The 26,292-nt window shown below is 50.5% G+C and overlaps 1 protein-coding gene across 1 annotated transcript in view; it reads left to right on the top strand.

The window, feature by feature from the left end:
- Positions 1–1,540: 1,540 nt before the first annotated feature.
- The window catches only part of LOC146835431 (uncharacterized), a 96,569-nt gene continuing 71,817 nt past the window's right edge, over positions 1,541–26,292 (top strand). The window contains exon 1 of the mRNA XM_085602996.1: positions 1,541–1,747. The gene's annotated coding sequence lies outside the window, so the exon portion shown is untranslated. The remainder of the gene's footprint in view (positions 1,748–26,292) is intronic.

Raw genomic sequence — 26,292 nt, forward strand, 5'->3', positions numbered from 1 at the left:
CTTCAGGATTTTCTGGTATAGGGGGATGGACACCCTCCTCCGGGAGCGGGGACTGCTGTGGAATCTATTCACAAGGTGAGGAATCCACTGGCAGATGTATCCATCAGAAGAACAAGTTACTTACCTTCGGTAACGCTTTTTCTGGTGGATACAGTATCTGCCTGTGGATTCCTCACTGACCCACCCGCCTCCCCGTTGTCCATCCTTCTATACCGGTATTTCTATGCCTGTAATTCTTTTGATGGTTTTCAAATGTGTTTATCACTGTCAAAGGCATTATGTTATTTCTTCTGCTTTGTTATTTATTTTCCACACGGAGTGTGATATGCATATTGTGTACTGTGTATACTGTTTATGTACATATTGCTGTCAGTCCGTCCGTGTGCCTCGAAGGCACGGAAAAAAGGGGCGGAACTGACGTCATCACGCCGACGAGGTCTTCTTATGGAGCCGGTGACGTCAGCGGAGTCGCGAGCGGAGCCGTGTCTCTGTGACGTCATCTTCGACCCCATCGGCGTGTACTGCTACAAAAGTTTCCGAATGTTGCTGGCGCAGGGGATATTGACAAGGTGAGGAATCCACAGGCAGATACTGTATCCACCAGAAAAAGCGTTACCGAAGGTAAGTAACTTGTTCAATACAACCATAAAGTTGTGCTTGAATACATACATACGTACCCCAGCTTGGTGTAGTCCAAAGGTTGTAAGTTGGATCATTATCTCCGTGATTACCAGAAACCTGATGTGTCCTTTACCCTCCACCTCACTGCACTGCTTTCTTTCCCTCTCCGCCCTCTCTCAAAACCCAAGCTGCAGCCACATTTCACCCCTCCCCCGTTGCCGTTCCCAGTCACTGCTGCCTCCAGTTCGATCCCGCTGCTTACAGGTCGGCCTGATTGAGTGTAGAGTTATTTATTGGCTTATTCTAAATTGAGTTTAGTCTTAATTATGGACTTTTTGTTGTATTTCACGGTTTCAATGAATGTTGTTGGTTGGCTCATATTGGGTTCACGTTCCTGCCGTTTTCGTTCCGCTCAGACGCTGCTCCCACTTCCCTCCTGCAAGACCCTCCCAGGGCTACTTATGGAGGCCGCTGTGTTGCCGCACTGCCGGCGCGCCAAAGACAAGCCCATCTACACCATCCTGTTCCTAGGTGGAGACAACCCCCAGGGGGGCAGGCTGAATCCTAGGTGTGCCCAGGTAGAGTGTGACACCCCCCCCCCTGCTCCTAGGTGTGTCCATTTGCAGAGGGGGCGTCTCTGCAGAAGGCTCGCCAGAAGAAAGCTGAAGTAGGGTTACCCGGCGATGGCTGAACTCCCCCCCCCCCCCCCCCCCCCCCCCCCCCCCCGGCGTGAGATATTGTACCTGGACTGAGTCTTAGTTATCCATGCACGATGTCCACAAACCCTCATGTTTCCTTCACAAACTGAGGTCGGTGTGAAATGTAACCTTCAGTCCGTTACTGGAGTCGTAGGATCCGGCAGTGGCCAGCAGAGGGCGCTTCTCGCCTGCTGATAAACATGAAGCAGGGGTTCCTCTTCCGGGTAAGCGGCGGCAGAGATAGCACAAGAGGCAGATGACCCTCCGCCCCCGGCTGCTGGCTTTGTCCTGGTTACCTCTCCTGCTGCTGAGAATAAGGAACCCCCCCCCCCCCCTTGCTTGTGCAATTATCTTTATTATCAGACCCCAAATCCGCACCTGCCCCAGGAGGAGAGAGCCTGGACATGTCCGCACAGGTCTCTGCTCAGGTAGGAGATTGTCAGCCCCTTCTGCTCGGTTTGTAGAAATAGACTGAATAATCCTGGAGGGAATCACTGCCAGGAGCGGACTGAGCTGGGCTCTTCTATCCAGGGGGGGGGGGGGGGTTCCTTCTGGCCATGGGGTGTTTGTAGACCTCATTGGTGTTAAAGAGAAGGTCTGATTGCACTGTGAGGCATCTGTTCCACTGTTCTACATCTTACTGCACCATAAGAAATCCGTGCCCACTGCACTTTACTGTAGTGTGAGAAATATGTGCTCGCTCCACTGCATCTTACTGCACTATGAAAAATGTGTGCATACTGAACTTCTTTTCACTGCACTGTGAGAAATCCATGCACGCTGCACTGCATCGTACTGCACTGTGAAATCTGTACTCCCTGCATCTTACTGAACTGGGAAACCTCTTCATTGTTTTGTATAATGAGGAATCTCTGAACCTTGCACTGCTTTTTACTGAACAATCTGTGCACACTACACTGCTTTTTACTGAACAATCTGTGCACACTACACTGCTTTTTACTACACTGAGATCTGTGCACTCTACTGCTGTTTACAACACTTAGGAGTGTTTACAGAGGAAATCTGGGCACAATGCACTGTTTTAGAAGCCTGTGCTCGGTGCACTGTGTTTTACTGCACTGACATCTGTGCACATTGCATTGCCTTTTACTGCATTAAGAGAAATGTATGCACTGCTTTTTACTGCACTGAGAGGTTCGCACGGCACTGCTTTGTACTGCTCTGTGGGAAATCTGTGAACACTGCACTGCTTTATACTACAGTATGAGAAATATGTGCACGTTGCAGTGCTGTTTACTACACACTGATAAATCTGTGCGCACTGCTTTTTACTGAACTGTGAAGTCTGTGCACACTACAGATTTATACTACACTGTGAGGAATCTTTGGATGCTGTACTGCTGTTTACTACACTGTGTGGGACGCTTATAGACGAGAAAATCTGTGTATTCCATACCGCTAGTCACTACACTGTGGCCCGGTATTATGGTGGTAACGGTAAATCCAGGGGTGTGGAAAATCCTGCTGATTACAAGTTGAGCCACTAAGAAATGAGATCTGTAATTCCGGTAGGTATCTTCCACACCCTCAAACCCTGCTATTATGAGATATGGGGCCTGATGTACTGAAAGACATCGTCCATTTTCTTTCATCCTCTCCAACTGACGCACCCACTTTGGCTGGTGCTAAAACACATGTATTGTTGTTTGCGGATGATACTCTGTTGATCTCAAACTCCCAGTGGGCGGCAGCGAGCAATACACCTCTTTGAGGAGTTCTGCAGAGCATGAGGTCTCAAGATCAATGCCGCAAAAACAAAGTGCATGTCATATAAGCAGCTTCGGTCATATAAGGGAAGAGCGATGTGGGGGAACAAGCCACTTGACTGGGCAGATGCTTTGTATTATCTTGGTGTCGCCCTGTCTTCGAGCATGTCATGGAAGCCGCCTATGGATACTCTGTCCATAAAGATGATCACAGGGACTATAGTGAAGAAACACAGTTGCTCTTTCTCCAAACCAATTGGCCCAGTCTTGTAGGTGTATGAGGCCAACGCTCTGAGTACAGCTCTTTATGGCTAAGTACTTTGGGGCTTTTCTAATGTCTCTGCTGTAACCCTTTCGGAGAACAAGTTTCTGAAGTTTGACCGGCCTCCCTTCTAGTAGCCCGCTGAAACCTTTAATACTCGACTTGGGTAAGAAAGCATTAACTGTCAAAGCGAGATTACGCCCATTACTCTTCTGGAGAAGGCAAAGGCCACACCTGAACTAGCTAAGACATTGTAGAGGCAGACAGATTTCACTAAATAAAGTGGCTTCAATCTATCAAAATGTCAGTAATTAACATGGGTATGAGGGAGCTCTGGGAAAATCTATACTGTAATCCCATGCCATCATCAGAACCACTTCTGGTCATGGATTTTCCAATGTGAGCCACACGAGGTGGAGAGCTTATCTTTGATGGGTAGGTTCCTTGATTTTAAAGGTCACCGTTTCTTGGAACCCTATTGGGACACCATTATGGTGCCACTAGACCAAAAGCTTTATTTTCAATTCAGGTTGGTACTCTTCCAACGAAAGCCTTTACCAACAAATGGGCATCAGATGCAGGTGCACTGCCCCTGGCCTGTAATGGTTCCACTGAATCTGTTGCTTATGTCAGACCTGCTTGCCCTGTCTATGTGGGTTCCAGTAGGCAATGGGTCAAACCTCTTTGTAAGACAGGGGACGATAAGTAGCACAGATACACACTGAATCTTAAGATCTGACCCTGACCACTGCTGGCAAGTGCAGTCGCCAAGTTCTTGGGTTGGATGTGGACACGAAGATGAAGGTTGTCCTCCCCTAGTATGTGATTCTGGCTCCCCTATTGCGCCCATCTCTGACTGGTGACTTTCCTACAGCCTCATGCACAGTTTGATATCCAAAAACACCAGTTGCAGAAGCCTAATTGCGCCATTGGTACCTGCTTAAAGCGCTAGCGCCGTGATGCTAGAGGTGCCCCTAAGGTATAAACTTCACCGATAACCCTTCCCTCGGGTAGCTCAATGCTCTACCACTATTTTAACTAAACATTGACGTACTCGGTTTTAATGTTAATTCTGAGTATTTTATGTGAAAACTGGGCGATGAACTGTGCTCTGTTAAGTGTACATGATTGTGCGCTGCTTCTGCTCCTACAAGGAGGAATGCGTTTTTTTTTATGGATTGTTGTATATTTTAACCATATTGTATTTATTTACAAACTTGCTTTTATGACACGAGATGTCGGAAATATAGTGTATTGATTGACTAAAACACTAGTCACAAAAAGTAGAAACAAATTGCGTACTGACTTTTTAGGACCAGTCTTTACCTTTGCAATACAAACTATGTACTAGTAGCTCGCAGTGCAGGTTCTCCAGGCACAGGAGTTCACAGAATGACCTGCCTATTGAATATGAATTAGGCAGGTCAGTGTTTGCAATCATCCGTTATTGGCTGCAAACACAGGGATTGTGGCCTCCAAGAAACATCAGACCACCATCCTTGCACCCATATACCCAATGGGATGACCCAAAGGGGACTGTGTCTAGTAGGAACAGCTTCCCTTTTACAAATCCGTTACCAGCTCCTTTGTGTAGTCTCTAAGTATTCTAGGATTTACAACAGCAGTTCTGGTTGGAAACCAAGCAGACGGGCCACACGGAATCATAATTAGGAGGGGGACACACCATTCACACCCATTCTATTGTTATTTGGTGGGGGTCGGTAAATCATTTTGCAACTTGGAACCACTTTTTCACACTCTCAAAATAGTGTGAGTACTTACCCGAAAGCCATTTTGCGATCGCAAACCTTGTGATTTTGTGAATCGACGGGTTTACAACTGCAAAATGGCTTGGGCCATTATGCCCATAGTTCGTAGAATGGGGGTGTGACCTGGTGAACCCTGAATCTGGGTCTTTTCTGCAGGGTTCCCCAGTTCCAGGATTTCTGCTCACATCCACCTGCCATGAGTAAGTAGTAAATGTGAGTGTGGGGCCGCAACTGGTTGCTTTGTGGCGCAACATGGTGATGTGGGTGCCAGGGACAGGGCTGGCTCCAGGTCTGTGGAAGGGGTTTGGGTGGGGCCAATGTGAGCCTCTCCTCACTGCCACTGTCCCAGAGCCCCAGTGGTTTACAGCGGAGTTTTCACATCCGGTAATATTGGCCCTGGTACCCCCGCACTTGATCATTTCAGGTATGGGATTACTAGGTCACTTAAAATCATCTGGGGCCCTCTTACTCCACCCTCACCACCCCATTCCCCACCGGGGAGCCTCTACAAATTGCACTGCTTTTAATAGTTCTGAGTAAGGTGACCAACTGGCATTGGTGCAAATTCAGGACAGTGAGTGTAAAAATTAAGGACAAAACTTTAGGACAATGGGTACGTTTTACAGACACATCAGAGGAGGTCACGCAATAGTATATAAGTAAGCCCAGCCATATCCAAACATATTCAACCATTTGCAAACCTATCCATCATGTATCGTTCCATCTATCATTTCACTCAACCATCCATTATACATCCATCCACCCTTTCACCCTATCCATCTGTACACTCATCCATCCACTCTTCTACCCATCCACCCAGTCACTCATCCATCCACCCAGTCACTCATCCATCCACCCAGTCACTCATCCATCCACCCAGTCACTCATCCTTCCAGCCATCCACCCTCCCTTTCTCTCTCCATCGACCCTTTCACTTAGCCAACCTTCCTTCCATCCACCCACTCATCCACTCATGAATCCATCCATTGACCCTATCACTCATCCATCCTTTCTCTCATCCATGTAGCCGTTCACTCCCCTATTCATCCTTACTCACCTATTCATCCTTTTGTCCACGTACCCTCCCTTTCACTCACTCATCCTTCCTTACATCCACCCTTTCACTCACACGCCCATTCACCCTTGCACTTATCAATTCATCAATCCATGCATCATTTCACTCCTCCATCCATCCACCCACCCACTCACTCAACATCCACCTTTTCACTCATCCTTTCACTCATCCATCCACCCTTTTACCCATCCAGCTACCTTCCCACCCATACATCCAGCTATTTACCTTTTCTCTAATCCATCCTTCCACTCACTCATCAATCCATCCATCCTCTCATTATCCATCTATTCAATCTTTCATTCATCCATTCACCCTTTCACTAATTCATCCAGCCATCCACTCATCCCTTCACTTACTCACTCGCCCACCTTTTCATATTAATTTTGAGCTGAGCCTTTTTGAGAAGAGGCCCATCAAGGACTTCACCCTCGCTGCAGGAGCCGTTCCAGGACTGGGACAGAAGCCATCCAGAGCGGAGACAGGATCCACCACAGGGGGATGGATTGGAGCCATCACAGGTGGGGGGGACAGGAGCCACCACATGGGGGGGACAGGAGCCATCCCTGGGGGGAGGGGGCAGGAGCCAGGAGCCATCACAGGAGGGGGGCGGGCAGTATCCACAGGGGTGGGCATGCAGTATTCTCGTATCATCTTGGTCTCTTCCAGGGTGGGGTAGGGCTCCTCACCCCCTCCTGGACAAGACGACAGGCTCTCTTTCTAAAATGTTAGTTTTGTCATTCCTCCCACTGTGATGTACAGTACTTAAAGGAGATACTCCAAGAGAACTGATTGTCCTCCATACTTTGTTAATCAGTGTGGGTGCGATTGTGCCATTCTTGATTTTATTACATTATAGACGGCATGTTTGCAGAACAGAGGTTTGCTTCCAATTTAGTAACAGTAATTAAGCTCTGTGAAGAGAACCACGTGCTGCCTCGGGGTAATCCGGGCCGGTTCTATGGTGTTTGGGGCCCTGGTCAGGAAGGGGGTGTGTGAGGCCCCTCTAAATTGCAGAGACATGAGGCGTTCAGGGCTATTTGCATCTGAATAGATGCCCCTGCTCCTGAAGCTGCAGCCCCTCCCTCTCAGTCACCTTCAAACACCTCTTAACAGCTCATCAAGGGCTGAAGGTGTGAGGGTTGCCGTCCCGCTGCGCCTCTCCAATGCTGCTGGGGATCTGAGCTTTGGTGCTGCATCGGAGTCTGTTACCAGGGCCGGACTGGGAACTGAAATCAGCCCTGGCAAAATTTGGCAGACCAGCCCCCGTCCAGCGCGCAGCGAGTGAGCGCAGCGAGCGAGCGCAGCAAGCGAGCCCGACCGCTATTAGGGGGGTTTGGGGGGGTTCTCCCCCCAAGAAAATTTGAAAAACAACCGACCAAAATTGTGAATTTTACAGCACATTTTTCATTACATAGTCAATTGTATCAACTTTCAAACCACAGTAAATAGTAGATGATGACCTTCAAGAGCACCAGGTTACCCACCCAGTCATATGTACCCATAGACATTCTTTCAGAGAGCACCAAAAATAGGCACAATTAGTAAATCAGAGAGAAGTAAAAGTGAGACCAGCCCCCACATGGTGTGTATCGAGCAAGCGCAGTGAGCAACCATTACTAGGGGGTACTATGGTGTACATGGACCTGCTCCTAAAGGACAAAATGGATCCTTTATCAAGCTTATGAGTGAACAGGACGTCTTTCTCGTTATCTCCTCCAAGTTTCTCCCCCCAAATTTCCATTATTCCCCCCTTTCCTTTCCCTCCTCTCCAGCATTTCCTGGCTTTAATTGCGTCACTGGGGGATTTCAACATATGACACTGGCCTTGTAACCATAACATACAATTATCTCCTTTATCAGTACAATTTAGTGATCTTGTGCCATGGGGGATGGGGGGGTCACAGTGGTGGACATTTAGTGTGGTATGGTAAATCTGGTCCCATTCTCAACAGATCAGTATTACAATTATTCAGAGGTAGCAACGAGATTGTTGAGCAGGCAATGCAATGCAAACTGTAATGGGAATGTTTTGAAAAGTTAGGTAAAAACTTCAATGCGGAAGGCCGGTGTTATTTCTACGAGACTGCGTGATTTCTGCTACTGTACGGTACCTGTGCCAATCAATGCCTCTTAAGTGATGAATGTGATCTGGCCTCAGGCTCTCCTCCTTACTGCAGCATGATGTTCTATTTATATCATTTTGTAGTGGCAGGCCACAGGAAGTGAATCAGTGTAAAATTGCTATAGATTTCGCATATTTGTGTGATTACATATTTGATTGCCGGCCTCAGCGAGGTAGCAGTACTTGCGAGATAAAGAACACAGCGCAGAAATAGAAGCCACTGTTTTGGGGGAGGTCGCAGATTATCTTGTTGAATCAATGCGCTGCTTCAGAATGTACAACCGCATAAAAAGCTGCACCGTATAGAAGTGCGCGATCCCGGCTACTTGGAGAAGTGTCCAATAGCAATTGGTTTCATCATGACAAAGAAGTAATACCTTTCCTGGAAAGGTATTACTTCTTTCCTCCCCTTCAACACTGAAGCGACCAATTTCGGCTTTAACTTGCTGGTATAGTCACGCCCTGCCCCCCCCCCCCCCAACCTCCCTCACTGCACCCACCAGCACGTCACCGTTTCCCTGAGTGTGTCTGTTTATGTGCGCCAGGGTCAGGAGGGAGAGTGTTGTTTGGCACATGGCTGCCAAGTGCTAACTCGCTAGCCAAGCGGAACTGATTGGGGCCGTTTCGATTTCCTCACACAGCAAAAGAGCAGGCCCTAGCAGCAGGAGGCGACTTTCAAAAGAGACACTAGCACTGAACACGTAAGTGCGCATTTTACCAGCGCAAACTCCTTTTTTGTGAAATCCGGCCTGAAATCCGGAAAATTAAACAAAATATAAGTCATGATTCATGAAGCAACTGAGCCAGCGCATAGGGAACGCACCGAGGGCGACCTTCAATAGATGGAACTGATACAAGGGTACAAAGACCCATTAGAGGTCAAAAGTTACATTGAAGAAGATGGTAGCAGCGCTAAGCCCTTTACTCTATAACCTGCACCATAAGATGTTAAATTACAATCCTATATCAGAATCGCGAATGATCCTGGAGCCCATAAGACACTTCTTGTAGGCTAGCTTCAAATTCTGTTCGCATTAGTTGGTGAAAACTTTATTAATAAGAACGTGCACGAGGGGCATACTTTGGAGTGCTTTAATAAAATGCTGCTCTCCCGAGAGATGTGATTTGTCTAGTACTGTTTTTATTTAATGTATCCCCATAATGGTAGCGAGAGGAGAATGCAAGGGTGTGGCCCTAAAATAAACACCATCTTTAAAGAAAAGCAGCTGCCACCTTTGACTTGCCTATGTCTGTGTTTCAATGCAATGCCCTCTTCTATGTTGAGGTCACTCGCCGATATTGTCGATGCGATGCTGAAATTACTGAGATATGTAAAGGCATGTAAATATTGTGCGCAGCTCATCATCTTGTCGCTGTGTGCCTTGAATAAGAAGCACACTTCCTACAGCGAATATAAAATCAGGCACCGTGTTAGCAGCCGGTTAAGATGCGCTGTCTCTCAGCACACTACATCGGTTATTTAGCGTGAATACTGACTGCACAATCACAATGACATCTAGATACAAGAAAAATCCATGTGCACCACACAATAATTTGACACCGAATTGAAACATCTAACCTAATTCAGGAAACAATGCGGACTACACTACAACAACCACCCTGATGTAAGGATTGAACGCGGCGCCGACCAGGCTGACTGACACGTGTTGGCAGTATGTTCTGTTAAACTCGGTAATCCACATGGCTCGGACTCCTTCCCAAAAAACAGACTTATCTTTCATGTTCAGGACAAAGCCTTTGTCCTGAACATGAGCTAAAAAAGGCCCCCCATGTTAGCCTAAGCGGCGCAAGTGCCAGAGCCCAGTGGCAACACTAGGCAGTGGCCAGTGGAAAACAAAACAAAAGGACTCAGTCGTGTTAAAAATTTTTTTTACATAAACTCTAGAAAGCCCTGTTGTCTGCTTCAAATATATTTTTCAGCACAAGCCCCAAGTTGGGGCTTGTGCTGAAAAATATATTTTAAGCAGACTTGCTGACCCCAACCTTCGCCCCAGTTACAGCCCCCCAAGAGTCAAGCAGCACAACAGCGCCACCAATGGGAGCACAGTCACACATATCCACAGTGCTGCACTAGCATAGCCAGACTCTCGCAGGCACAGGCAGGCAGCCACCCACCCACCACCACCACCTCGCTCCGGCAGCAGTGGACTCCGACGGTGGAAGGAGGAACCAAAGGGTTGCCTGCAATTTAAAGGGGGGTGTAGGTAGCAGGCCCGGCTCCAGGAATTTTTGTTTGGGTGGGCCAAACGTACATTCAGGTGGGCCACTGCTGGCCCGATTTATCGCTTATATATCTAGCCAGGCCTGCTTCTGGGCCCTACTTTTATCTCTCCTTAGTCTTACAAGGTACAGTAAAACACACTCTTTCTAAATGTTATCACTCTAAAAAAGTGCTTTTCTTCCATGTAATGTCCCTTTGATGGGAAGAGGAGGTTTCTAAAGTGGGAGTATCTAGCAAGTGACTCTACTCGGGCTTCCTCTGTGCGAGCCTTCAGGGAGAAACCCTCTTCATTACTACCTCCACCTGGCCCATGACTGTGCAGCGCACTCCCTTACAGACTTGATTATCGACTTTTCTACCACTCCTCTCCATTGCACCTTATCTCACAGCTGACCTTGGGACCCAGCCCCATATCAGGCACCATCGGGCTGCACTTTCATTATTCCCAGTAAAAAACAAAAGTAAAATCACCTTCAAACTTGAAACATTGAATATAGCAGTAAATGTAATCAGCATGCATGTTAAAGTATGCTCAACAGTTGTACTAATCACCTGACTTAATTAAATGAACACAAACAGAAAGGCCATGACACGGCCGGCTTTAGTGCTGGTACAAAAGTCTTTTTAACCTCTTTTTTGACCTCTTTCTCTGTAGATAACTTACCAACCACCCTCCAACAGTGCTCTTCATCTCTCCGTAGCCACTCCCCCTCATGGCCTCTTCCTCACACCCTAACTACCACCCTCCACCAGTACCTCTCATCTCTCTGTAGCTCCCACACCCCATGACCTCCTCCTCAGATTCCCTCACTGCTCCCTCCACCAGCGCCCCTCATCTGTCTGTAGTTCCCCCCACGCCCCACCCCATGACCAGATGACCTCCTCCTCGGATTACCTCACTGACACCCTCCACCAGTGCCCCTCATCTCTCTGTAGTTTCCCCTCCACCCCGTGACCTCCTCCTCGGATTCCCTCACTGCTCCCTCTACCAGCGCCCCTCATCTCTCTGTATTTTCCCCCCCACCCCGTGACCACCTCCTCGGATTCCCTCACTGCCACCCTCCACCAGTGCCCCTCATCTCTCTGTATTTTCCCCCCCACCCCGTGACCACCTCCTCGGATTCCCTCACTGCCACCCTCCACCAGTGCCCCTCATCTCTCTGTAGTTCCCCTCCAGCCTGTGAACCACCTCCTCCTCAGATTCCCTCACTGGCACCCTCCACTAGTGCCCCACATCTCTCTGTAGTTCCCCCTGCCCCATGACATCCTCCTCGGCTTCCCTCACTGCCACCCTCCATTAGTGCCCCTCATCTCTCTGTAGTTCCCCCACCTCATGACCTCCTCCTCGGCTTCCCTCGCTGCCACTCTCCACTAGTGCCCCTCAGCTGTCTGTAGTTCCCCCCACCCCGTGACCTCCTCCTCTGACTCCTTCACTGCCACCCGCACCTTTCATCTCCCCGTAGCTCCTCCCCACCCCATGACCTCTTCCTGGTATTCCCTCACTGCCACCCTCCACTAGTGCCCCTCATGTCTCCGTTGCCCCTCTCTCATATCCATTCCATTCGTTGTATTGCGCTACTCATATGAGTGTAGGGTAGGGTGTCACAGTACTTTACATAGCACACATTATACAGAGACAATAAATCGGTTTACACGAAATGTCACAAAATCAGGATTTAAAGAGTACTCCAGTGGTCAGGGTCGGCTTTACTAATAAAAATGTATAACTGCCCAAACTCTTTTTAGTAACATTAGAATAATGAAAGAATGGAGTAGTTCTAACTACATCACAACACAAAAAAGCGAAATTTGCATGCAGTTCTTTGATGACCGTTCATAGGTCACTGTCTTATGTTAAGATAGCAACTTCTGAACTGCAAGTAACACAAGGATCGCTGTGACAAAGGCGTAACCTACTGAGCTATTCCCATACAATTCAGTTTATCTGCATTTAAAAACTACCAACAACAGACAAATTGTTGCTCTGCAGCAGCCAGCAGGATCGTCAAGATAAGAACCGTCCTGGTAGGTAGTCAGGGGCCGGTCCAGGGCGCTAGTGCGCTGCCGCTGCGCAGAACCGGCGGGGCCGGGGAAAAGGCCTATGCCCTTTGTTAATCCCGGTGGGATTAACAAAGGGTATAGGCCTTTCCCCCGGCCCGGCCGGTTCTGCGCAGTGATTCCCGGCCCCTCGGCCCAGCCCCTTGGCCCGGCCCACAGAAGTGCCAATTTTGCACGTTTGCTGTCTGATAATAAATAATTCAATTGCCTAATAGTAAAGAGTGACACACTGACTCACCTCTGCATGCGGCGGGCGACGATTCGACGACGGATGGACAGCCTCGCTCTGTCTGTACTAGAAATAAATTATGGGGTGCGGCGCCCGTGCGTTCCCTGTCTTCTGGCTGTTCTGGAATGCTCCGTCTCCTCGGTCGGGGTCACGAGTCACGCGCACCTAAACCCCAATGCGCATGTCACCACAAGGTGGGTGTACTGAGACCGGTGGAGATTTCTGCGACTGCGCAAAGCGCGACCCGACGACCCATCCCCCAATGCAGGTGATTATAATAATAAATGAATTTGCAGGCTAATGCGGCGGCGCTGCCCAGGCAGTGTAGAGAGCCTGAGACTAAGTGTGTGTGAACAGTGATGTGTGCGAACAGTGCGATATGATTGTACTTTTTCTGTCCCGCACGTAATTTTCTTACAAACGCTGTTGTCGAGTCCGCGCGTCGGACCAAAAAATCGGCCCCAGGAATGAAACCGGCCCCCTACCAAAAAACCGGCCCCCACCCCTGGCAGCCTACCGGGGGATTGCCCGGTGCCCGACATTGCCAGTCCGGGCCTGTCTGTTACACCCACCTCAGCAGCATCGGAGTCAAGAAGGGAGGTGGGTGGAAGCTGTGCCGGCTTAGGGTGGTGCGACCGGTGCGGGGTTAAAATTACGGACAAATGGCGTCCCTTAAAGAATCCTTCACGGACAACGGACAGACGGCCGAAATGACGGACTGTCCGTGGAATTTACCCTAGTTCTGAGAGGGGCGTTTAGTGAATTGGTAATCTGTACACGCCGCACTGCTTTCTGCCTCACCCTGCAATGGGCTGTCACAGCAAATGACCAGCGCATAAACCCCTTCCTGGCAAGCACGTGTCCACCTCTGTGTCCCTGCTCTGCAGTAAGGACCTTTCAGGCTTCCTTCCATGAAGATAAACTGTCTGTGATTCCAGAGACCTCTGTGCGCACATATGTGACTATATTGTCTCTTCAGGAGTCCTTTCTAGGTTTTTTTGGGAGATCAATGCGGGCGCACATGAGAGGTTTGACCCTCTTTGATCTACATATTGGTGATTCTAGGGTTGTTTCTGTCCAGTGTTGTGTCGCAAGTTTAGTAGAGTTCGGTTTAAGAATCCGGAGACTATTGGTAAAGTATTTGTAGCAACATTAAGCTGTGTGAAGTATTGCATGAACACTGGGCAGTATTATAAACTGGGGGTGAATATCCGCAGGGAATGAAAGGGAGTTGTGGATTAAAAGACTTTAAGCACAGAATTTGAATGCAAAAAGGGGAGAGGCCCCTTGTACATAAGGTGCAGAAGGTTTTGGAAACTGGAATGTAACCACTGAGGGAAGAACTTCATGGCGTGATGGAGGCAGTCAAGATGCTACTTGTAAGCACCAGGATTCTCGGTCCAGAAATCCACTCGAAGCAATTATTTCACTCTGGCTTCCATTCACTCTATCACAATATGTCTATAGGTTTTCACAATCTGCGTCAGAACGGCTATGAATGGTCTAGAAAGAATATTTAACATGCCTAATTTATTTGCCACTTTGATCTTATCTTAAAATGTCTGCTAGAGTTTTTATAAGTATTACAAAATGCAAGGAAGAAAGTTTGAGCTATGGTAACAAAGCTGGACCTAAATGATATCTCGGGTTCCAGAAAACCTTTCTCCGCGAGAAAGAGGTTGTAAGACACCCCTTCCTCTAGACATGCCATATAGTTGAGAATGCGACTCCTTTGCCGCAAATCTATAATATTAACTTGTAAATCAGCTCATAACATCTTTGCAGACTGCTGGCTTAATTGGCCAACTTTGTAATGACGTTTGTCCAAACTACACCTAAAAAGATCATAATCCTACCTGGAATATTTTTATTTTATTTTTTTATTACACAGTACTACACATATATACATACATTATGAACTTTATCATCAAGAAAATGTGCGTTTTTTATTTTCTACCTGCCCCACCCATCCCCCGGGGGCTGATGAGAGCCTCAGACTATATATACACTTTACATTCTAAACCGTCCTATATACTTTCTCAGCTAATCATTCCCAGTGAGAATATAGCAATCTCGAAGAAACCAAGAAGAACCAATGTACATATAAATCGGATAGTTCAAATGAATGCGCTTCTTTGGTTTAGAAGTGAAGACAATGAGCCATAGCGCCGACATCTAAGATTCATCCGTACCGATTTTCCTCTACCCATTCTGTCAGTGGCGCCCATATTTTTAAACCTTTCATTTATGCTTGTATCCCCCCCTCCTTGCATAAACAGCCTTTTCTAAATTGTAAGCTGCAAAAAACCAGCATAGCCACTACTGAAATCCAGGGTATTCGGGTCCAGCCAAGCAGATGCTATACACAGTCGCAGAACCCCCATACCAATAAACACCAAATCTTGTCCGGTATCACCCAGCTGTTCCCCCGCCTCTCCCAGCACAATAAAGCTAGAACAAAAGTAACATTCTATTCCTAAAGCTTCCTTAAAGAATTTGGTAATATCTTGTTTTAACTACATGATCATATTACAGGAAGCAAAGATATGAACCAGATCTGCCTGCTATAGTGCACAATGAGGGCTGTATGTCCCTTTGCCACTCCCACATTTAGCTATCTTATGTGGGGTGTAATATACACGTCTTGTGCCTGTACACGAGCCAGGATTAGAATACTCTGTGCCATTTTAAATGATTGCTGGAATATATCTTCCGATCTTTCCATTTCAGCGACCAATGTTCCAAATCATCTTTCATCAATGAGTTGAAAAGATTATAGATAACCCGTATTGCCAGGTCCCTATTCTCTACCAATTTCTCAACTATGGTATTTCTTGAGAATTCTATCGGTCTGCCTCCCTTCTTAAATAAAAAATCCCTAATTTGAAGATATTTGAAGAAATCTCTCTGATCTGCAGGCTGCGTGTTTAGGTGCAGAACAAAGTGAAGAGTCGACATGGCACACAACCCTGTGTGCCATGCCTACAACCCACTGCCCTGGCATAGATCAGTCACCCCTCTAGCTGAGTGCACTATACCAGTGGTGAGGGTACAGGTGCATGAGCCCTGTACCCCCTGCAGTGTCTTAGACATTGTAAGTGCAATGTTGCCATTAAGAGTATATGGTGCAGGGAGTTTGTCATTACGAACTCCACAGTGCCATAATGGCTGCACTGAAAACTGAGAAGTTTGGTATCAAACTCCTCAGCACAAACTCACACTGATGCCAGTGCTGGATTTAATGAAAAATGCACACAGAGGGCATCTTGGAGATGCCCCCTGAAAGACGACCTACCACTAATGTCCAGTCTGAATAGCTGCTTTCAGCTGCCACCACCAGACGTGATTCTGGACCCCTGAGTCGAGAGCCTGCTGCTCTCGGGGGGGGGGGGGGTCTCAAACAATGCCCAGCCAGGGAAGAAGTGCCAAGCCTCCTCCCCCAGGATGGGCAGGGTCCACGAAGGGGAAGCTTCAAAGGCTTGCTGCCTTTGTGAGCTTCCCTTGGCCACTTGCTGCTTGCAGCAATTGGTCCCCACTGGATATGACCCCCACCTTGGGTGGGAGAACGGGCGGGAAAAACAAGTGAGGAAGAGCTGTGTGCCCACCTCTGCCAACTCCACCCCTCAGGTGGGGGAGGCGAGGTGAAGCGCAACTCTCAGTCCACGCCATGTTGAAGATTGGGGGGGGGGGACTCATCCAACCAGGGACAGGCTCATGCCCCCCCTCCCGCTGGAGAGTAGCATATATGGGGTTTACACACCCCAGGGAAGGGACCCATCGGCCCCTGGCTTCTACCTACCTGTAATGCCCCTAAATCTAGTATTTAGGGGCACCCCTGAACCTTGCTTCCCCAGACAAGGAACCAGAAGAAGAAAAGAAGGACCGAATAGCCGTGCCGAAGCTAACAAGAGGAGGACGCCCACTGACTTGGCCCCAGCCCTACCAGCCTGTCCCCACCTCGAACCTGCTCCTGCAAAATACCGGTGTGTCCTGCAGCCAGCAACCTAGACAAACCCGGAGAACCTGCCTGCCTTCAATACCAAACACTCTGTCTCCCGTGAACACTGGATTTGTTCATACAGCAGACTCCAGTTCCGGCAGGATCCGTGGGTCTGCACCCGATGTCTACGGCCCGAGTTCAAGAGGCTCAACACCAAGAGGAGGTCCCCCCGGCGATCCTGACCAGAGACCTGGCAATCCCTGACCCGACTCAAGCCTCCATCAGACACCTGCAGCCTCAAACTGGAAGGTCCCCCTAACTGCGACCAGAAGCTGGTAGTAAGATCAGACCCTAAAAGGCACCCCTGCACCCTATGCCCCACAGCCTTCGGTGGCCCAACCAATGGTGACTAGCCAACCCCCAAGATCCCAAATGACCTTTCCAAGTGGCGGTCGCACCCAGAAGACCTTCGTCCCATAGCCTGCAGTACTTATGCAAACTGCAGACTCCACATTGAAAGCTACAGGGCTTCCGACGCCAAAAGAGCACTCTGCACCCGGCCGCCCCTGGTGCCGCTGAGGGTGCATCTTATGTGCTGGCCTAAACCCCCATTTGCCCTGAGCTTAAGTCCAGGAGCTTTGCTCCCACAACCCAGTGGCCTGCTAGTCAGCAGCCACCAACCGGAGGCCTCCTGTCCCCATTGGATAACATTGGGCCTCCGCACTCTTCCCCCGGCTGCCCTAATGCCACCGAGGGTGTAACGAGAGTGCATCCTTGACCCTAGGGGACCCCTGAGTTTAACCCCAGAACACCAACTCCCACAACAAAGTATTTACCTTTTAAACCGATAACACTATCTTCCTCCATAGGATAACATTGACTGTTTTTCTATGAAAAGTTTCTAAGTGTGGAGTTGGAAAACCTAAAGAAACTCTTTAAAATGGTAATAAATAACAAAAACGATTTTGTTAGACCTGTCAGCCCTTTGGGTGGTCCCTCCTCATCATTATTTATTTTGTCCCACTTTTGCCTCAAACCCTGTTTGAATTTTTCCTTTTTGGGAACCACCAGACTTTTTCGTGTTGCTACAGATTCAGGGAGCCATTTTAGCTACCCCTGAAACTTCTGTCTGAGGGCCTGAAGCACAAAATGGTGGCCACCTGTGACATCACCAGCATCCACTGGAACCTACCAGCACCTTCCAGAACATTCCAGGAGATTCCAGAACTCTGTGACAGTTGGAGACCGTTTAGAATGTTGGGAGGATAAGAGAGGCAGTTGGCAGTTGGAGCTGGCAGTTGGCACCTGACTGGTGAAGAGAGAGGAGCACAACAGTGAAGGAGGAAGGAGTGAAGCAGCAGGGGTGGAAACTTGTGCCTGGAGTGGGGTCCATAAACCCACCCTTGATACTTGTCCCTACTGATGGATCCCAGCCTATAGCCCTGTGTGGGAAGAAGACAGAAAAACTCATCCTAAGGACCTGAACAGCAGGAACAGGCCTTAGAAGCAGAAAGCAGCAAGATCCTGACCTGAGAACTGGTTTCCCTGGAGTCCGGCGTCGAGTAGCCTGAAGACCTGGAGCCCGAGGTGGAGAAGCGGCGCTGACTGAAGTAGCAGACGTCGTACCCGGAGCCGCCTGAGGTCGTGAGAGGGCGCCGACGGAGGTCGTGAGGAATACCAGAGGTCGAGGAGGAAGTGAACCGAGGTCGAGCGAGCGGCGTCACCGGAGGAGTGAAGTCCGCCCTCCGGAGTCGTCGGAGACCGAGGTAGAGGAGCACCGGAGGTCGGGAGTGAGGATCGCACTCCGGAGTCGCCCGGAGCCTGTGAGGAGGAGCACCGGAGGTCGGGGGTGAGGATCGCACCCCGGAGTCGCCGGAAGTCGACATCGAGGCCAGGCCGGCCGACGTCATCGGAGCCGAGAGCGCCATCGGACCGGAGCCGCCCGAAGTCGACATCGTGAAGAGACTGCCCGACGCCGTCGAATCGGAGGTCGAGATCGAACCGAGGCCACCGACATCGGACCGGAACCGCCTGCCGGCGTCGTCAAAGAACTGACATTGTGCCGAGGCCGCCGAGCCCGAACCGGAACCGCCTCACGGCGTCGACACGACTCCAGCGGCGTCGGAACATCAGAAAAAGGGCAGTAAGTGGAGTAGAGGGCGCCTAAGGCCCTGTGGAGACCTGAGAGACTGCTCTAAGGGGCTAGGGAGGTGCTGAAACCCACCTGACTGTGCCTGGGGTGAACTGGGACTAACCTAGAGAGGTTGTGTGGAGAGAGAAAGCCAGGGCACTGGTATACCCCCCTTGGATCTACCTCAGATTAGGCCTCAGCCTTGTCCCAGCCAGGGAGTAGCCCCCCTCAAGCCTTCCACAACCCTACAAGCTGTGCCTGGGCCATATCAGCCCTTAAGAATTGAAGTGTCATCTGATTATATGAGGGTTGCTGTATACTTTTAATTATTTATTGGGGATACTGTATTTATTGAGTTTTTACCTATTTATTGCTGCACTATATTTATAGGTCCACAGGACTTGTTGGTGTACAATATTTATTGGTACAGTATTTATTGCCTCAAAGTATTTAATTGTCTGTATATATTGCACTTGTATTTATGCCCTGTTATTTATGATCACCCCTATTTATTTCATCAAACAGCCAATATTTATTTGACCTGCACTAATTGAAACTTGTATATTGTGATTGACCTATTTATTTTTCCAATCAGCAACTAAGAGAAAAAGATAAAGAAAGAATATTTTCATAATTTTTACGGTGTAGAGTCGTTTTTGGAACGGATGCACGCATGGTTCTTGTATGGGTATATTGTATGCTTAGCACTGCGCCTGTTTCCTGACCACTCGAGCCAAGCTACCACAGTGTGTTCGGGGAGTCCACCACCACCCTGCGGAGTGGGAGTGGGCGTTTCCAACATAAATTGGTGGCAGCGGTGGGATAGAGCTGTGCCTACATATACTCAACAATAACTGTGGGTAGTCCATAGGCCTACACCGGGAGTTTTCTCACAGCGGCCTTCCTAATTGTGGGTTTTTGTTTTTTCCAAATTTACTCTGGTGGTGGGAGGAGGTATTATTAAAGGTACCCCCCTGCATTGTTACTGCACAAAACCTGTCCTCTAACCTGAGTGGGCAAGATGGAGTTTGTACTAGAGAATCTAGAAACGTACACTGTGGCCCAACTCAGGGAGTTTTGCCAGCGGGAGGGGGTGTACTGTCCCCCAGGAGCAAAGAAGGGTGCACTCCAAACCAGCTTAAGGGCTTGGGGGGAGGCACGCCGAGAAAGCAAGGCTGAGGAGGAAGACAGGGATGGAGAGCCTGACCCCGAGGGGGCTGAGATGTACCAACCTGAGGTGGGGAACCTGTCAGCAGGGCCCAGGACACTTTCTAGGAAGGGCAGCACTGTCTCTAGCGGGGGCTTATCCAGCGTGGAGTTAGCAGATCGGAGAGAGAAAAGACAGCTCACATGGGATTTAGCAAAGCTGGAGAAGGAGAAGGAGGAACAGAGGCTGGCTCATGAGACGGAGAAAGAGAGGATGGCTCATGAGATAAGACTGAAAGAGATAGAGCTTCAGATCCTAAGAATTGGGGCACCAACTGTTCCTAATGGTGGCAGCAAAGACCAAGAAATCACCAGGGAATCCAAACCTTACCTGCCAAAGGACATAGTAGCTAGCTATGGGGCGGGTGACGACATCGCCAAGTGGCTAGCAGCCTATGAGGTCTCGTTGAGGGCCCATGGGGTTCCAGTGAAGTATTGGGGAGGAGGATTGTATAGGTACATGCCTCCAGCTGGTAGGGATGCTTTATTGGCCCTCGAAGAGGATGAGCAGACCCACTACCCCACCATGAAACTGGCGCTCATCAGAAAGTTTGGACTAACACCTGAAAAGTACAGACAGAAGTTCAGGGGTAGTCACAAACTGGGCACACAGAATTGGGTGGACTTCCTGGACTATGCAAAGAAGGCACTGGAAGGCTGGATTCAGGGCAGTGAAGTAAGGAACTACGAGGAGCTGTTTGACCTAGTACTGAAGGAACACCTACTCGAGAAATGTTTCCCTGAACTGCGGCAACACCTGGTGGATAGCAAGCTGACCAGTCCCCGGAAGCTTGCTGAGGAGGCGGACATTTGGGCTAGTACCCGGGTGTCCACAAGGGAGACTGGAGGGGATACTCAAAAGGCCGGACAGGGCGCCCCCCAGAAGAAAGAAGGAGGGGAAAAGAAAAAGGAGTTCTCCAAAGGCCCCCAAAATAACTTCCAAGGGAAGGGAACAGGATTCACCTCTAAGGCTAACCCACCCAGAAACCCTAATCCTGGCCAGAGTCAGCAGCCAAGGGTTGTCCATTGCTATGAGTGCGGTGGCGTTGGACACTATAAAGGAGATCCGAAGTGTCAGAAACGATCACCCCCTCCCACTGGAGGAAAGCCCCCCGGAGTAGCTAGTGTAGTGCTCGGGGAGGAGATGCCCTTAACTAAGGGAAGGGAGTGGGCGGGTGTCACTTTAGTGTCCCTGGGAGAACGGGAGATGGTTCCTAAGATCCAGGTGCCCGCAAATACCGCAAAGTATGGGCAGTGGATCACCATCAACGGCCAAAGAGGGGAGGCTCTGAGAGACACAGGAGCCAGTATGACTATGGTGCGTAGCCAACTGGTGTCTCCAGAGCAGGTAATTCCCGATGTACTCCACCCAGCCGCGATGGCTGACGGCAGAACAGGTCACTATCCAGTGGCCGAGGTTCCCTTTGAATGGGGGGGGGTTGCAGGTTCACTTCGAGTTGCCGTAAGCCCTGCCGTGCCAGTCGATTGTCTGCTGGGCAATGACATGGAGCACAACGCTTGGAAGGAGGTGGAATACCGGACTCACACCGAGATGCTGGGTACACCTGACTGGGCCTGTGTTAGCACAAGGTCCGAGACTACCCGAAGAGGGAGTTCATTCCGGCTGGAGCCTGGAACAAAGGCCCAGCCAGCTGCCAGTCAAGGGAAGAACCGAGGACAGGAGGAGCCTGCCTCGGCGTCTCCACCCCGTAGGACGGATAGGCCACCGGAGGTGGTGAGCCAGGAGTCTGCGGAGGGGGACGTTACCAACCTGGAGGACTTACCCATCCCGGCCGAGTGGCACGTGGAGGGAGGCCCGTCCAGGGAGGAATTCTGCCAGGGCCAGAGGGAGTGCCCTACCCTTGAGGGGCTGAGGCGACAGGCCGAAGCCCAGGCAGCAGGGAACGTTGAAGGGAACTACAGTGTTTACTGGGAGGATGGCCTCCTCTACAGTGAACCCAAGGCACCCCTACATGGATCGTCACGAGCCTTGGTAGTTCCTCAACGTTATCGAGCCTTCCTTCTGGAGTTGGCTCACGAGATACCATTGGCAGGACACCTGGGGCAAGACAAGACCTTCGCCCGTCTTGTCCCACACTTTTATTGGCCTCAGATGAAAGTGTCGTCCGATACCTACTGCCGGACATGTGTGTCTTGCCAAGCCAGTGGGAAAACAGGGGTGAAGCTGAAAGCTCCCCTGGAACCACTTCCTGTCGTTAGCACCCCCTTTGAAAGGGTGGGCATCGACATTGTGGGTCCATTAGATCCACCAACTACAGCTGGTCACAGGTTTATCCTGGTTCTGGTGGATCATGCCACACGGTACCCAGAGGCAATACCTCTGAGGACCATAACAGCACCTGTTGTGGCTAGGGCCCTGATGGGAATCTTTACCCGAGTGGGTTTTCCCAAGGAAGTTGTGTCCGACAGGGGGACCAACTTCATGTCAGCATATATGCGGGCAATGTGGAAGGAGTGTGGAGTGACCTACCGGTTCACAACTCCTTACCACCCCCAGACCAATGGTCTGGTGGAAAGGTTTAACAAAACCTTAAAAGGCATGATCCGAAGTCTGCCTGAAAGCCTGCGGAGGAAATGGGACGTCCTCCTACCCTGTTTACTCTTTTCTTACAGGGAAGTGCCACAGAAGGGAGTGGGCTTCAGCCCCTTCGAGCTTCTGTATGGGCACCCTGTACGTGGACCTCTTAACCTGGTGAGAGACGGATGGGAAAGAACTCCCAGAAAGCTCCCCCAGGATGTGGTGAGCTACATGCTGGCCTTCCGGAGCCAAATGGCTAAGTTGTGGAAGCAAGCTTCTGACAACTTGGAAGCCAGCCAAGCAGTGATGAAGGCGTGGTATGACCACAACGCTCACCCGGTGGAGTTGGAGCCTGGCCAGAAGGTGTGGGTGATCGAACCAGGAGAGCTTAGTGCCCTTCAGGATCGCTGGTCAGGACCCTTTGAGGTGTTGGAGAAGAAGGGTAAGGCTACCTACTTGGTGGACCTGAAGACCCCTCGTCAGCCCCTGCGGGTGCTGCATGCCAACCGCCTCAAACCCCACCACGAGAGGCCCGAAGTCATCTTGATGATGGTGACTGACGGAGGAGAGGACGTGGAAAGCGAGCCTCTCCCTGATCTGTTTGCGTCTCAGGAAAAGGATGGGTCGGTGGAGGGAGTGATTCTCTCCCCATCTCTAACTCCTGAACAGCAGGAGGACTGTCACCAGGTCCTGGGGCAGTACTCTTCGTTGTTCTCCCTTGTCCCGGGTAGGACTCACCTGTGCGTCCATGACGTGGACACAGGAGACAGCCCACCTGTGAAGTCCAAGATCTACCGGATGTCAGACAAGGTGAAGGCCAGCATTCATAGTGAGGTCACTAAGATGCTGGAGCTAGGAGTGATTGAACCTTCTAGCAGCCCCTGGTCCAGTCCGGTGGTGTTAGTACCAAAAGCCGCACCACCGGGTGCCCAACCAGAACTGAGGTTCTGTGTGGACTACCGGGGACTGAATTCAGTGACAAAGACTGATGCACATCCGATCCCTAGGGCGGATGAATTAATTGACCGGCTGGGAGCTGCCCAATATCTAAGTACCTTTGACCTTACCTCTGGGTACTGGCAGATCTCTTTGACTGATGGAGCAAGGGAAAGGTCAGCCTTCTCCACGCCCAATGGCCACTACCAGTTCTGTGTGATGCCCTTTGGGCTCAAGAACGCACCTGCCACGTTTCAGCGCCTGGTAAACCAGATCCTCACCGGGATGGAGAGTTTCTCTGCTGCTTATCTGGATGACATAGCCGTCTTCAGTAGCAGCTGGGAGGATCACTTGCGTCACCTGCAAGCTGTTCTCCAGGCCCTGAGACAAGCTGGATTGACGATCAAGGCCAGCAAGTGCCAGATCGGGCAGGGGTCGGTAGTGTACCTTGGACACTTGGTGGGTAGGGGAACGGTGCAACCCCTCCAGGCGAAGATCGAGGCCATCATGGCCTGGGAACCCCCCAAGACACAGACTGAGGTCCGAGCATTTTTGGGCCTCACGGGATACTACCGCCGCTTCGTGAAGGGGTACGGTACCATCGTAGCCCCCCTCACGGAGCTCACGTCCAAGAAACAACCTCGACGGGTAGTCTGGACGGAGGCTTGTCAGCAAGCCTTTGAGAAATTGAAGAAAGCCATGTGCGAGGCCCCGGTCTTAAGGGCCCCAGACTTTTCCAAGAAGTTCATTGTCCAGACAGATGCATCAGAACATGGCATTGGGGCAGTGTTATCGCAACTCAACGAAGAGGGTCTGGATCAACCCGTGGTCTTCCTATCCAGGAGACTACTTCCCAGGGAACAGAAGTGGAGTGCAATAGAGCGTGAAGCCTTTGCAGTGGTATGGGCTCTGAAGAAGCTGCGGCCATACCTGTTTGGCTCGCACTTCCTTGTTCAGACCGACCACAGACCCCTTCGTTGGCTGATGCAGATGAAGGGGGAGAATCCCAAGTTGTTGAGGTGGTCTATTTCCCTACAGGGGATGGACTTTCAGGTGGAACATCGGCCTGGAGTGGACCACGCCAATGCAGACGGTCTCTCAAGGTATTTCCGCCTTAGTGATAATAACTCCCAAGGGGTTGGGTAGCTCTCCCCACTTTCAGCTGGGGGGGACGCGTGTTAGACCTGTCAGCCCTTTGGGTGGTCCCTCCTCATCATTATTTATTTTGTCCCACTTTTGCCTCAAACCCTGTTTGAATTTTTCCTTTTTGGGAACCACCAGACTTTTTCGTGTTGCTACAGATTCAGGGAGCCATTTTAGCTACCCCTGAAACTTCTGTCTGAGGGCCTGAAGCACAAAATGGTGGCCACCTGTGACATCACCAGCATCCACTGGAACCTACCAGCACCTTCCAGAACATTCCAGGAGATTCCAGAACTCTGTGACAGTTGGAGACCGTTTAGAATGTTGGGAGGATAAGAGAGGCAGTTGGCAGTTGGAGCTGGCAGTTGGCACCTGACTGGTGAAGAGAGAGGAGCACAACAGTGAAGGAAGAAGGAGTGAAGCAGCAGGGGTGGAAACTTGTGCCTGGAGTGGGGTCCATAAACCCACCCTTGATACTTGTCCCTACTGATGGATCCCAGCCTATAGCCCTGTGTGGGAAGAAGACAGAAAAACTCATCCTAAGGACCTGAACAGCAGGAACAGGCCTTAGAAGCAGAAAGCAGCAAGATCCTGACCTGAGAACTGGTTTCCCTGGAGTCCGGCGTCGAGTAGCCTGAAGACCTGGAGCCCGAGGTGGAGAAGCGGCGCTGACTGAAGTAGCAGACGTCGTACCCGGAGCCGCCTGAGGTCGTGAGAGGGCGCCGACGGAGGTCGTGAGGAATACCAGAGGTCGAGGAGGAAGTGAACCGAGGTCGAGCGAGCGGCGTCACCGGAGGAGTGAAGTCCGCCCTCCGGAGTCGTCGGAGACCGAGGTAGAGGAGCACCGGAGGTCGGGAGTGAGGATCGCACTCCGGAGTCGCCCGGAGCCTGTGAGGAGGAGCACCGGAGGTCGGGGGTGAGGATCGCACCCCGGAGTCGCCGGAAGTCGACATCGAGGCCAGGCCGGCCGACGTCATCGGAGCCGAGAGCGCCATCGGACCGGAGCCGCCCGAAGTCGACATCGTGAAGAGACTGCCCGATGCCGTCGAATCGGAGGTCGAGATCGAACCGAGGCCACCGACATCGGACCGGAACCGCCTGCCGGCGTCGTCAAAGAACTGACATTGTGCCGAGGCCGCCGAGCCCGAACCGGAACCGCCTCACGGCGTCGACACGACTCCAGCGGCGTCGGAACATCAGAAAAAGGGCAGTAAGTGGAGTAGAGGGCGCCTAAGGCCCTGTGGAGACCTGAGAGACTGCTCTAAGGGGCTAGGGAGGTGCTGAAACCCACCTGACTGTGCCTGGGGTGAACTGGGACTAACCTAGAGAGGTTGTGTGGAGAGAGAAAGCCAGGGCACTGGTATACCCCCCTTGGATCTACCTCAGATTAGGCCTCAGCCTTGTCCCAGCCAGGGAGTAGCCCCCCTCAAGCCTTCCACAACCCTACAAGCTGTGCCTGGGCCATATCAGCCCTTAAGAATTGAAGTGTCATCTGATTATATGAGGGTTGCTGTATACTTTTAATTATTTATTGGGGATACTGTATTTATTGAGTTTTTACCTATTTATTGCTGCACTATATTTATAGGTCCAC

This window comes from Triturus cristatus, chromosome 4_2 (genome assembly GCF_964204655.1).
Source record: "Triturus cristatus chromosome 4_2, aTriCri1.1, whole genome shotgun sequence".
NCBI lineage: Eukaryota > Metazoa > Chordata > Amphibia > Caudata > Salamandridae > Triturus > Triturus cristatus.